This window comes from Balaenoptera musculus, chromosome 4 (genome assembly GCF_009873245.2).
Source record: "Balaenoptera musculus isolate JJ_BM4_2016_0621 chromosome 4, mBalMus1.pri.v3, whole genome shotgun sequence".
Lineage (NCBI taxonomy): Eukaryota > Metazoa > Chordata > Mammalia > Artiodactyla > Balaenopteridae > Balaenoptera > Balaenoptera musculus.
The window spans coordinates 122,213,640-122,224,627 of record NC_045788.1 but is presented as its reverse complement, the minus strand read 5'-3'; positions in this window follow the sequence as shown (position 1 = coordinate 122,224,627).

Here is a 10,988-nt window from a genome sequence, read left to right as displayed (position 1 = left end):
AAATATGTATTGAACAGCAAGGATCAAGGAAGAAAGTGAAATGCAAAACCTGCACTTCACTGCCAAACTCGTAACAGTACAGTTTCAATATACCAATAGCATCCATTATATTAGTATAATGTTACTGAGTCAAATTTTATTGAGGTTGCAATTTTGTTTGCAATTAGTGCATTTGTTTGGTCGTGTATGTGGCTAAGAAACTTAAACCTTCAAGTTTTTATTCATTGTATTTTGTGGCTATGCAAATAACATTATATAAAAATATTAACAGTAATCTTCAAGATGTTTGGTATACAGACAAATCACTTTCTAATAATCAATAATTGAAGCAACTACACAATATCATATTTTATTTTTAGCACGTTGGAAAACTATGTAATGCAAGAATTTTAGTTGTTTATATTTGTTAGTTTTTGTTTCAGTTGGCAAGATTCATCTCTCTGTCAGTAATGTTTCTCTCACCCTGCATTTCTGGCATAAATTTCATTTTTGTGTCAAGGATTTCCAAACCCACAGGATAAAAAAATCTAGAGTCAAGTAAAATAAAAAAGGAAAAGGAAGGACATGTTCCCTTTTTAGGAATAAAAAATAATATTTATAGCATTTATCTTACCTTTTGAATAATTTGGTAAAGGGACAAAGTGATATTGTATAACAATAAGATGTTTATTGCATATTCTGGTTGTAAAAAAAGAGGAAGGACAATGGCCTCCTTTACAATTGTAGTGTGAAATATACATACAATTTAGGAAAGGTGCACACTGACTGGAAGAAAAGAAGATTCTGAGGGAGATAAAAAAAGATGTTGGAAACAGAGAGGACAGAGAGCAGAGGATGGGTCAAGACTTGTTGGGTAAGAAGAAATTAGAGGAGAGAGAGGAATATGGGAAGAAGGAAGCCAGGAGGGAACAAAGGGAGGGAAAAGAATCCTCCATTTATTTATTTTTTCACTGATTCACTCAGTCATGTAACATATGATACACTAGTTTACCAAGAACATATCGAGCTCTGGTTATGTGCCGGCTCTGAGGTAGATGCTGGGTATGTACTAGGGAAAAAATTGAGCACTTTGCTTAGTCTAGTAGAAGAGATAAACAAATGAACAAACAAATTTAAATATATCATTAATTTTAATCGCTATCAAAGAAAACAAGGGCACCTACTCTTGTACCTGCTGCTCACTAAACATAAGTTTGAACCATCAGGCAAGAAAAGAAGGTATAGAAAACTAAGACTTAGAATTTGTCTAACTTTATTCTGTAATCACTCAAGTAGAGCAGTTTATTATTTTCTACACTTACATCCTGAGTTTTGAGTATTTTGTTTTTTGTTTTTTTTTTAGTTTGTTTTCAGTTTGGGTCAGAAACAGATGGATTAATGATTTAACTGGAGATAAAATGTATTTCACATGCTGATAGTCCTTTGCATTTTCCTCTGAATCATTCAAATTTCAGTACTGGGCATTATACAAAGGGCATAGGATGGCTGCTTTTATTTTAAATGTTAAAGTTTATAGTTGAACTACAATTTTAGTTTTTTCTTTAAGAGTGATAATTCATGCTAACATTTCTGAAAATCATATTTGGTATTAGTAATAATATAATTTTTATGGTCATTTTATTATCAAATTGAAGTATTACAGTATAGTTTGATCTTTGTGGAAATGTTATCCAGTAAAAAACTTGAGATGCACAGCGATGTGAGTGTATTTAATGCCACAGAACCATTCATTTCAATGGTTAAAATGGTAAATTTAACTTTATGTATGTTCTATCACAATATAAAAAGAAAAAAAAGACATCCTAAGAAATATATGAAAATATAACAGAGAGGATTGCCCTGCAGTTCCTTGATCTTCAGCTTTCCTTCCTAATCTCTTAGTGCTGTGGTCCTCAGCCTCTATTACTTTTTAAGACACATTTAAGAATCTCTCTGATCAAACGATGTTTTCTTTGTGTACATGAGCAAACATACACAATATTTTGGATAATTTCGTAGGTTTCATAGACATCCTTTAGTGTATCTTTGAGCCTCAGAAAGGGTTTTCCCCTTAGAATAATCTCGGAACCATTTACAATTCACTGAATCATTAAAGGAAGATATCTCATGGAAAACAAAACAAAACAAATCATCAAACAAACAAAAAACTATGCCATTCAAAATGAACAACTCCTCTTCTTACCCAGATCAGTTTTGTTGAGGAATCAGAACCAAGTAAATAAAAGGCATGGACGGATTACTGTGGAAGTAGTGAGGAGGGATTGAGTCAAGACAGGAAGTGACAGAATCTAAAATATGAGCCAGACCACCCAGAACGGAAAGGAGCTTTACAGATAGAAAAGAGATGAAGAAGATTTTGACCACAGGCAAGGTTGTGAGAGGGTCTATGCGGTAGGCGATGAGAACAGGTATTCCTTCTTGAACGGAACACATAGAGATTTAGAGATTAGGAGAATGGACACAGAAGAGACTGGGAGGGGATTAAACAGCTTTGTATGTATCAGCCTGTGGTATGTGGAACCAGTCACGGAGGCCACCACAAAAAGGGACGGAAATGGACAGGCTGAACAATGAAGGTTATTGTTCTCAGCGTGGAATTGAATCTCTTACAAATGAGCTCACTGCTGGCAATAGAAATAATGTACTTGGTTTGCTACTGAGCACATGTGCAGGATCACCACTATGGGAAATGTGAATGTGATCATTCAGTTCCTCTGTGGAGTAAAAGCTTGTCACTGGGCTTGTTGCTCTGGCTGTATGACATTATGGAGACATAAAATGTGAGAACACATCAGGTATTTGGTTTTATTGGTGACCTATCTAATAATCTACAAGCAATATCCATTTGAAAGCATATAACTAGAGCCAGAAAGCAGCTATATGATAGTTTTTAAAACATCTTTTAGTTATTTTAGAATTGCAAATTTGGAAAGGCTAAGAATTTAAACAGCATAATTAACTTTTAAATGCTCCAATTTTGATATAATGTATGTTGAGGCATAAAATTTTATGGTTCATAATACAAGCATATTCTTCCTCAACCTCAATTCCATCTTAGGATGTCCTTTATTTAGAGTAAAAATTTTAATAGCAAAACCTTAATGACTCATTCCCGTTCATGATCATTTATGGCCATTACAGCATAGGTCACTCACAACTTCTGTTATTATCAGAACGTTAAAGACCCTGTCGGGGCTTCTCATTGTTATTTGCTTGACATCCATTTATTATTTACCACTGGGAACACCACAGATGGCCTAATATCCTTCTGATCCTCTTAAAGAAGAATGATCGTTATTTTTATAGGTTCTCCAGGGGTACCCTATCTGTAAGTAAAGAGCTAGTGGAAAGAGAAATTATATTTGGAGAGTGATTAGCAATTGACCACACCTCACAAAGAAACCAGTGCAGTTAAACAGACTGTACCCAGACTCTTTAAACTTTAATCTACCGGGGAAGATGTGGATAAAGATAATGAGTTAAATAAATGTGAAAGCACATCATAATTGTTCATTATTTAGGAATTTTAGGATACAGATGACAAAAAAGACCTTACTCAAACTGGTTTATGCCCAGGAATGTGTTAACTTCTATAACTGAAAATTCCAGAAAAAGTGATGGCTTTTGGAGGTTCAAATAATGTCATTAAATTTGTTTTTTCTCCATCACTTGACTCTGTTTCACTGGGTTACTTCCTTTTCAGACAGAAAACTCCATGTGGTTGCAAGATTGCTGCCAAACTCTTGGGATTACATCCACATTTAATAGGAACGAACACCTATTCCCTGCCAAAGTCCAAGTACATCTCTTTGAGTAGGATAGTATCTCAGGCCCAGCCCTGAAGATAGAGCAGTTTTCTCAGTAGTGTGAAAACTGATTTTTCTACTTCTGGCTCACACATTGCATATGTGCTAAAAGAATAGAAAAAGGAAAAGAAGCCAGAGTTAGCTAAAGCAACAAATTACCACAACAATAATAAAATACAGTTAAAAAATAACCCTGATGTGATTGACATCAGTAGTGGATAAGGTCATCAATGTCAATTAAAGCTAATGCCTTTACAAATCATAAAATCATATATTTTTAAAAAAAGTAAACCTTACATGCAAATCAAAACTACAATGAGGTATCACCTCACACCAGGCAGATTGGCCATGATTAAAAAGTCTACAAATAAGAAATACTGGAGAGGGTGTGGAGAAAAAGGAAACCTTCTACACTGTTGGTGGGAATGTAACTTGGTGCAGCCAATATGGAGAACAGTATGGAGGTTCCTTAAAAAACTAAAAGTAGAGTTACCATATGATCCTGCAATCCCACTCTGGGCATATATTCAGAGAAAGTTTAATCCCAAAAGATACATGCACCCCAAGGTTCACTGCAGCACTACTTACAATAGCCAAGACATGGAAGCAACTAAATGTCCATCAACAGATGAATGGATAAAAAATGGACTGTTACTCAGTCATAAAAAAGAATGAAATAATGCCTTTTGCAGCAACATAGATGGACCTAGAGATGATCATATTAAGTGAAGTAAGTCAGAGAAAGACAAATATCATATGATATTACTTATATGTGGAATCTAAGAAAAATGATACAAATGAACTTATTTACAAAACAAAAATAAACTCACATAGAAAACACAAACTTATGGTTACCGAAGGGGACAGTGGGGTGGGGGAAGATAAATTAGGAGTTTGGGATTAACATATATACACTACTATGTATAAAATAGATAATCAACAAGGACCTATTGTATAGCAAAGAGAATTATATGCAATATCTTATAATAACTTATAATGGAAAAGAATCTGAAAAAGTATATATGTGTGTATATACATACATACATACATATGTATAACTGAGTCACTTTGCTGTACACCTGAAACTAACACAACATTTTAAATTAAGTACACTTTAATAAAAAAAGATTAAATTAAAAAAAGTAAACCTTATAAAGGTATATATTTTTCACTATTATTTTGATCTAGTTCCAAGAGAGCTCTTAAATCATGGTGTTCTCAAGACTATCTTTCTTTCCTAAAGCACACACACAAAATACATATTCTAATTTCCATTTCTCCTTTTTTAAAGTAAATTTTTAAAGAAACTTGCAAAATAATCTGATGGCACAATTATTGTTTTTAGACAATCTTCCCTTTAATTTTACAGTTGTCTCCCATACTTGTGTCAACACTGATTTATTTTTAGACACTCATAGAGCCTGGTCGTCTTCTTTTTCTAAAGCACACCCAAAGTACATATTCTTAGATTTCCGTGTTTGCTTTCTTTAAAGTACAGTGAAGGACTTCCAGCCCAGACAGATGGTGTACACCTGTTTCTCCCTTTTCTTTCCCGTTCCTCTCCACTAAGTACAACTGTAAACTCTGGAAACAACCCAAGACTCAACCCAAAAAGAGCTTGGACAGGTTGTCAATAGGTAAATGGGTTAGAGACCTGAGAAATATCCCAGAGACATATGGCTGCATCCCCCACCCCACACACAAAAAAGGCCACCAAGATTCGTTGTCTTCCAACCACCAGCTTAGCAACAGAAGGCGACATGGGTGTGTTCATTCTCCCCCAGATCAAAAGAGAAGCTCTCTGACAACATCATGAGTAGGGGTGATCAGTCAGGATCTCCACAGACAATAAGGGCCAGCAGGGGAATCATTCCTCTTTTCCATCAAATTTGAGACAACTCTCCTGGGAGTCTCTTTGTCTACATGGAACCTGATTCCTCCTTTTTCCAGAGACTTTGGCCATCTTGTGGTAGGAGGGAATGGGAGTTACCAGTGAGATCCTGTCACGCCTCTCCCCAACCCCTCCCAATCTGGGGAGCCCCCTTCTGTCCCTTTAGGCAGTATTACTGGGGAAAAGGAGAAGACCAGCTGCAACAGATAAACCAAATAGACAAAAACAGAACTGCAAAAGCTCTGAAAGTCCACTGACAGTCTACTAAAGTAGGCCAAGACCAGCGAGCTAAACCTAAAGAAGGTGACTGCTAAAATAATAAATAAAAATAAAAATCATTTTAAAAGACCAGAATCTTGGGGGCTTCCCTGGTGGCGCAGTGGTTGAGAATCTGCCTGCTAATGCAGGGGACACGGGTTCGAGCCCTCGTCTGGGAAGATCCCACATGCCACGGAGTAACTAGGCCCGTGAGCCACAGCTACTGAGCCTGCGCGTCTGGAGCCTGTGCCCTGCAACGGGAGGGGCCGCGATAGTGAAAGGCCCGCGCACCGCGATGAAGAGCGGTCCCTGCACCGCGATGAAGAGTGGCCCCCGCTTGCCGCAACTGGAGAAAGCCCTCGCACGAACCGAAGACCCAACACAGCCAAAAAAAAAATAAAATAAAATAAAATAAAATAAAAATAAATAAATAAATAAATAAATAAATAAAGTAGCTATAAAACGCAGCTTTAAAAAAAAAAAAAAAAAAAAGACCAGAATCTTTTAACTGTGAGGAAACAAAACTTCCCTGGATTTTTCAGTATCCCTATAAATAGATCATAGTTCCTAAGATTTTACACACCTTGAAAATTAGACCTGGAGCCATTTGTCTACTTGATTGTTCTGATCTGAAAGATAGTAGAAGTTCTCCTCTCTCTCTGGGGTCCAAATAGTTACACTCTTGCTATATTCCCAGATTAAGCCACCAGAGAGCCTGGAAGACTGAGGGTATCTTCTGCCATATCTACATTTTAAGAAAGAATGAGGACATGGACATTGGAAAGAGCTCTTGTCTGTTGTATCTGAGACATTGGGCTATCTGGTGCCCATCAAAAATTTTATTTATGTACAAAACTTTTAGGAAGGTGGAGGTGTCAGCCTCTTTCCCCTTTTTATAAGTAGAGAAAAAAAATTCCTTTCTCACCTATGACATATCTAGGTGCTCACGTAGGAAAAATTCCCAACACTTTCATCTTGTCACCCTAGAAGTAAGGTAAAGTTCCTTAGGGGGTCTGATCCTTTATTATGTATTATGATGTGTTTAATGAAAAAATCTGTCACTGATTCAGAACACCTTATGTATGAATTATTAGAATTATTTAAATGGATATTAAAGACACTCTACTAATATAATAGGTAAAATATTCAGGAGTCAATTGAAAATCCCCCCACCATTTAAGAAATAAGAAAATTATAGCTTAAATAATAAAAGACAATTAACTGATCCTAATACTGAACTGAATCAGATGTTGGAGTAATCTTACGAGGATCTTAAAGCAGCTATCATAAAAATGCTTCAATGATCAATTGCAGATTCTCTTGAAACAATTTTTTTTAAAAGAAAATCTCAGAAAAGAATTAAAAGTTATAAAAAACAATCAAATGGATACTATAGAACTAAAAATTATAGTCAAATTGATATTATACAACTAAAAAATAGAGTAAAACAAATTTTTATAAACTTACTAGATGTACTCAATAGTAGAGACCATAGGGAACTGTAGAAAAAGAATAGAAGATGCCACATGTGTTTCTTCAGAGTCCCAGAAGATGAGAAAGAGAATGGAGCTAAAAGAGTGTATGAATAAATAATGGTTGAACATTTTCCCAAACTGGAAAAATATACAAACCAACAGATCCAAGAAGCTGAGTGGATCTCTATCAGAATAAACCCCCCCAAAATCTATAACACAGATATCATAATTAAATTTTGGAAAACTAAAGGTAAAGGAACCTAAATGAAAATGAGGTTTCCATAATTCACACCAAGTGGAAAAATGTTGATACCAGTAGATTGTTATACATCACGTATTCATTTTGTAATACCCAGAGCAACCACTAGAAAACTATATGAAGAAATATATCCAAAAGCACTGTAAATAAAGTGAGAACTTAAAGGTACTTTCAAAGCAATCTGAGTAAAGTAATTTTTCTTAATTTTGGTACTCCCTCCCCCCATTTTTACCCTTGTCTCTTCCACACATGTATTGACATCAATTTTTTAAACCCCAAGTTCCCATTAAGGGAACCTTAAAATCATTGCTGAAACCTACCTATCTCAGGGATAAGGTATTTGAGGCTCTAACGGTTTCTTTTCCTTTTCCTACCACACACTGCAGCTCCCAGTCAATGGTCTCCAAATCTTGCTGTTTATCAGCATGACTTAAAGAGCTTTTAATGGGACGAACTAAGCCAGAATTTCTGGGGGTGATATTCACGTGAGACTCAGGTATTACTACAGTTAAATTTTTCCAAGAGATTCTAATGTGTAGCCAAGTTTGAGAACCAGTGATCTAAGTGGTTACTTACAACATTCAGTAACCTTTTGTTGAAGAAATTCTATGTGTTGATTTAGCATATGGACAATTGGAACTGGAGGAAGATATCTACATAAACATGTAAGAAAAAAATGACAGAAATGATCAATAAGGCAAGTCATCACTTATTTTAAGAATGGGCATTTCTAAATTTGGGGGATTTAAACTTTGTTGTAATCATTTCCCAAACAACTGTTACCTCTCAGTCATCAGTGGTTTAATCTTGAATGTTAAGAGTCACATTAATCTGTAGCATTAAAATAAACCCTAAAAATAAAATTACCTAGAAAATCATAATGAATCAGAAACATATGTAATACTTTTGGACCATGACTGCCTGCTTTCCTTCAGTTTCTGCTTCGTGCTGTCATTTCTACTTATGTTTAACAATAATTGAACATTTGATGAGAATCTGTTAAATTCTGCTTTTGATAACATTTTTCTTTGGTTAAGATCTTTCATTCTTTTATTTTCATTCAAAATTCTATATATTTTTTTCCCTTTTACTGGGGTAAAATTTTTATACAGAGCAAGAAATACATAGCTTGTCACTGTTAAACTGGGTGAGTATTGACAAGTGTAATATTATCCAAATAAAACATTTTGCATCATATAGAAAGTTTTCTTACTCCTCTGTTCAGTCAATTCAATAAGCAACCTCTGTATTCATTTCTATCAGCACGTATCTGTTTTGCCTGTTCTTGAACTTCACATACCTAAAATCATACATTATGAACTCATTTGTGTTTATCTTTTTGGCTCAGCATAATATTATAGCTGTGAGATTCATCCATTTTGCTGTGTATCTTAGAAGTTCATTCTTATGTATTGCTGAGTAGTATTCCATTATTTGAATGTAACCTAATTATTTTGTCCATTTTCATGCTCACATACGTGTTATTTTTAGGTTTTGGCTGTTATCAATAAAGCTGCTTTAAAGACTCTTGTACAAGTGTTTGTAAGGACATATGTTTTCATTTCTCTTGGGTGAGTTTTCTCCCAGGAGGGCAACTGTTATGTCACACCTTAAATGTTTAACTTTAAAAATGACTTTTTTAGAAGTTAACTGTACTGTTTTTAAATTCCAAGAAGCAATGCATGAGGGTTCTAGTAGCTCTACTTCCTTATCAACATTTGGTTTGGTCAGTTTTTCATTGAACCATTCTCATGGGTGTGAAGTAGTAAAGTTTACTATTTTGCAGAATTTTTTCAAGTATGATGACATGAAATTGTTTATCTTTGAGACAAGTAATTTAATTTTGAGGTTTATATTTAATTTTTTTAGGAAGAAATTTAGTTTTCTCAATTACAGGTATCTCATTGTAAAGAAAAGTCTGTTTTCTGAGTTTTTGAAAAGGTAATAAACCCAATATAATCATGTTTTTCTTTCTCTGTAACTTATCTTTGGCCTAGTTGAAATTTTACTTTTAAATTGTATTATTATTTTTTAATAAATGATGTCACAGAGCTTGGTCTTTCTTGTTTTTGTTTTTTTTTACTTAGCAAAATAATTTTGAGAATCATCTATATTTTTTGTGTCAAAAGTTCACTCTTTTTTTAAATTCAGATATAATTGATATATAATATCATGTAAGTATAAAGTGTACAGAGTGTTTATTTGACACATTTATATATTGCAATGTGATTACCACTATAGCATTAGCTAACACCTCCTTCAGGTTATATAATTATTATTTCATTTTGTGGTGAGAACATATAAGATCTATTTTCTTAGCAACTTTCTGGTGTATAATATAGTACTGTTGACCATACCACAATGCTCGTCATTAGATCTCCAGAACTTATTTATCTTCTAATTGCAAGTTTGTATGCTTTGACTAACATATTCCCACTTTCCCCATCCCCGAGCCCCTGATAACATCATTCTACTCTCTTGTTTCTAAAAGTTCAGCTTTTGTAGATTCTATATATAAGTGATGTCATACAGTATTTGTCTTTCTCTGTCTGACTGATTTCATTTAGCATAATGCCCTCAAGTTTTATCCATGTTGTTGCAAATGGCAGAATATCCTTCTTTCTTATAGCTGAATAATATTTCATTGTGTGCATACACATCTGTGTGTACACACATCTTTGTTATCCAATCACCCATTGACAGACACTTAACATTGTTTCCATATCTTGTTTATACAACTCAATGACAAAAGACAAAAATCTGATTAAAGCACAGCACTAGAACTGAACAGACATTTCTCCAATGAAGACATAATCAAATGGTCAACAGGTACATGAAAAGATGCTCAACATCACTAACAATCAGGGAAATGCAAATCAAAACCAAAATGAGATATCATCTCAAACCTGTTAGAATGGCTATCATCAAGAAGAGGAGAGATAACAAGTATTGGCAAGAACGTGGATAACAAGGAAGCCTTGTGCACTCGCTATTAGTGGGAATGTAAATTGATACAACCACTGTGGAAAATACTGTAGAAGTTCTTCAAAAAACTAAAAATAAAACTACCTTATGATCCAGAAATTTCACTTCTGGTTATATATCCAAAGGAAATGAGAACGGTATTGAAAAGATATCTGCACTCCCATGTTTATTGCAGCGTTATTCACAATTGTTCATTTCTTTTACCAGTAGCTAAACTAATGGTTGTCTTAATACCAGACAAAGCAGATTTCAGAGCAGAGTTTTGTCAGGGTTTATCAGAGTTTCAACACTCCACAAAACTGCAGCAGCAAACA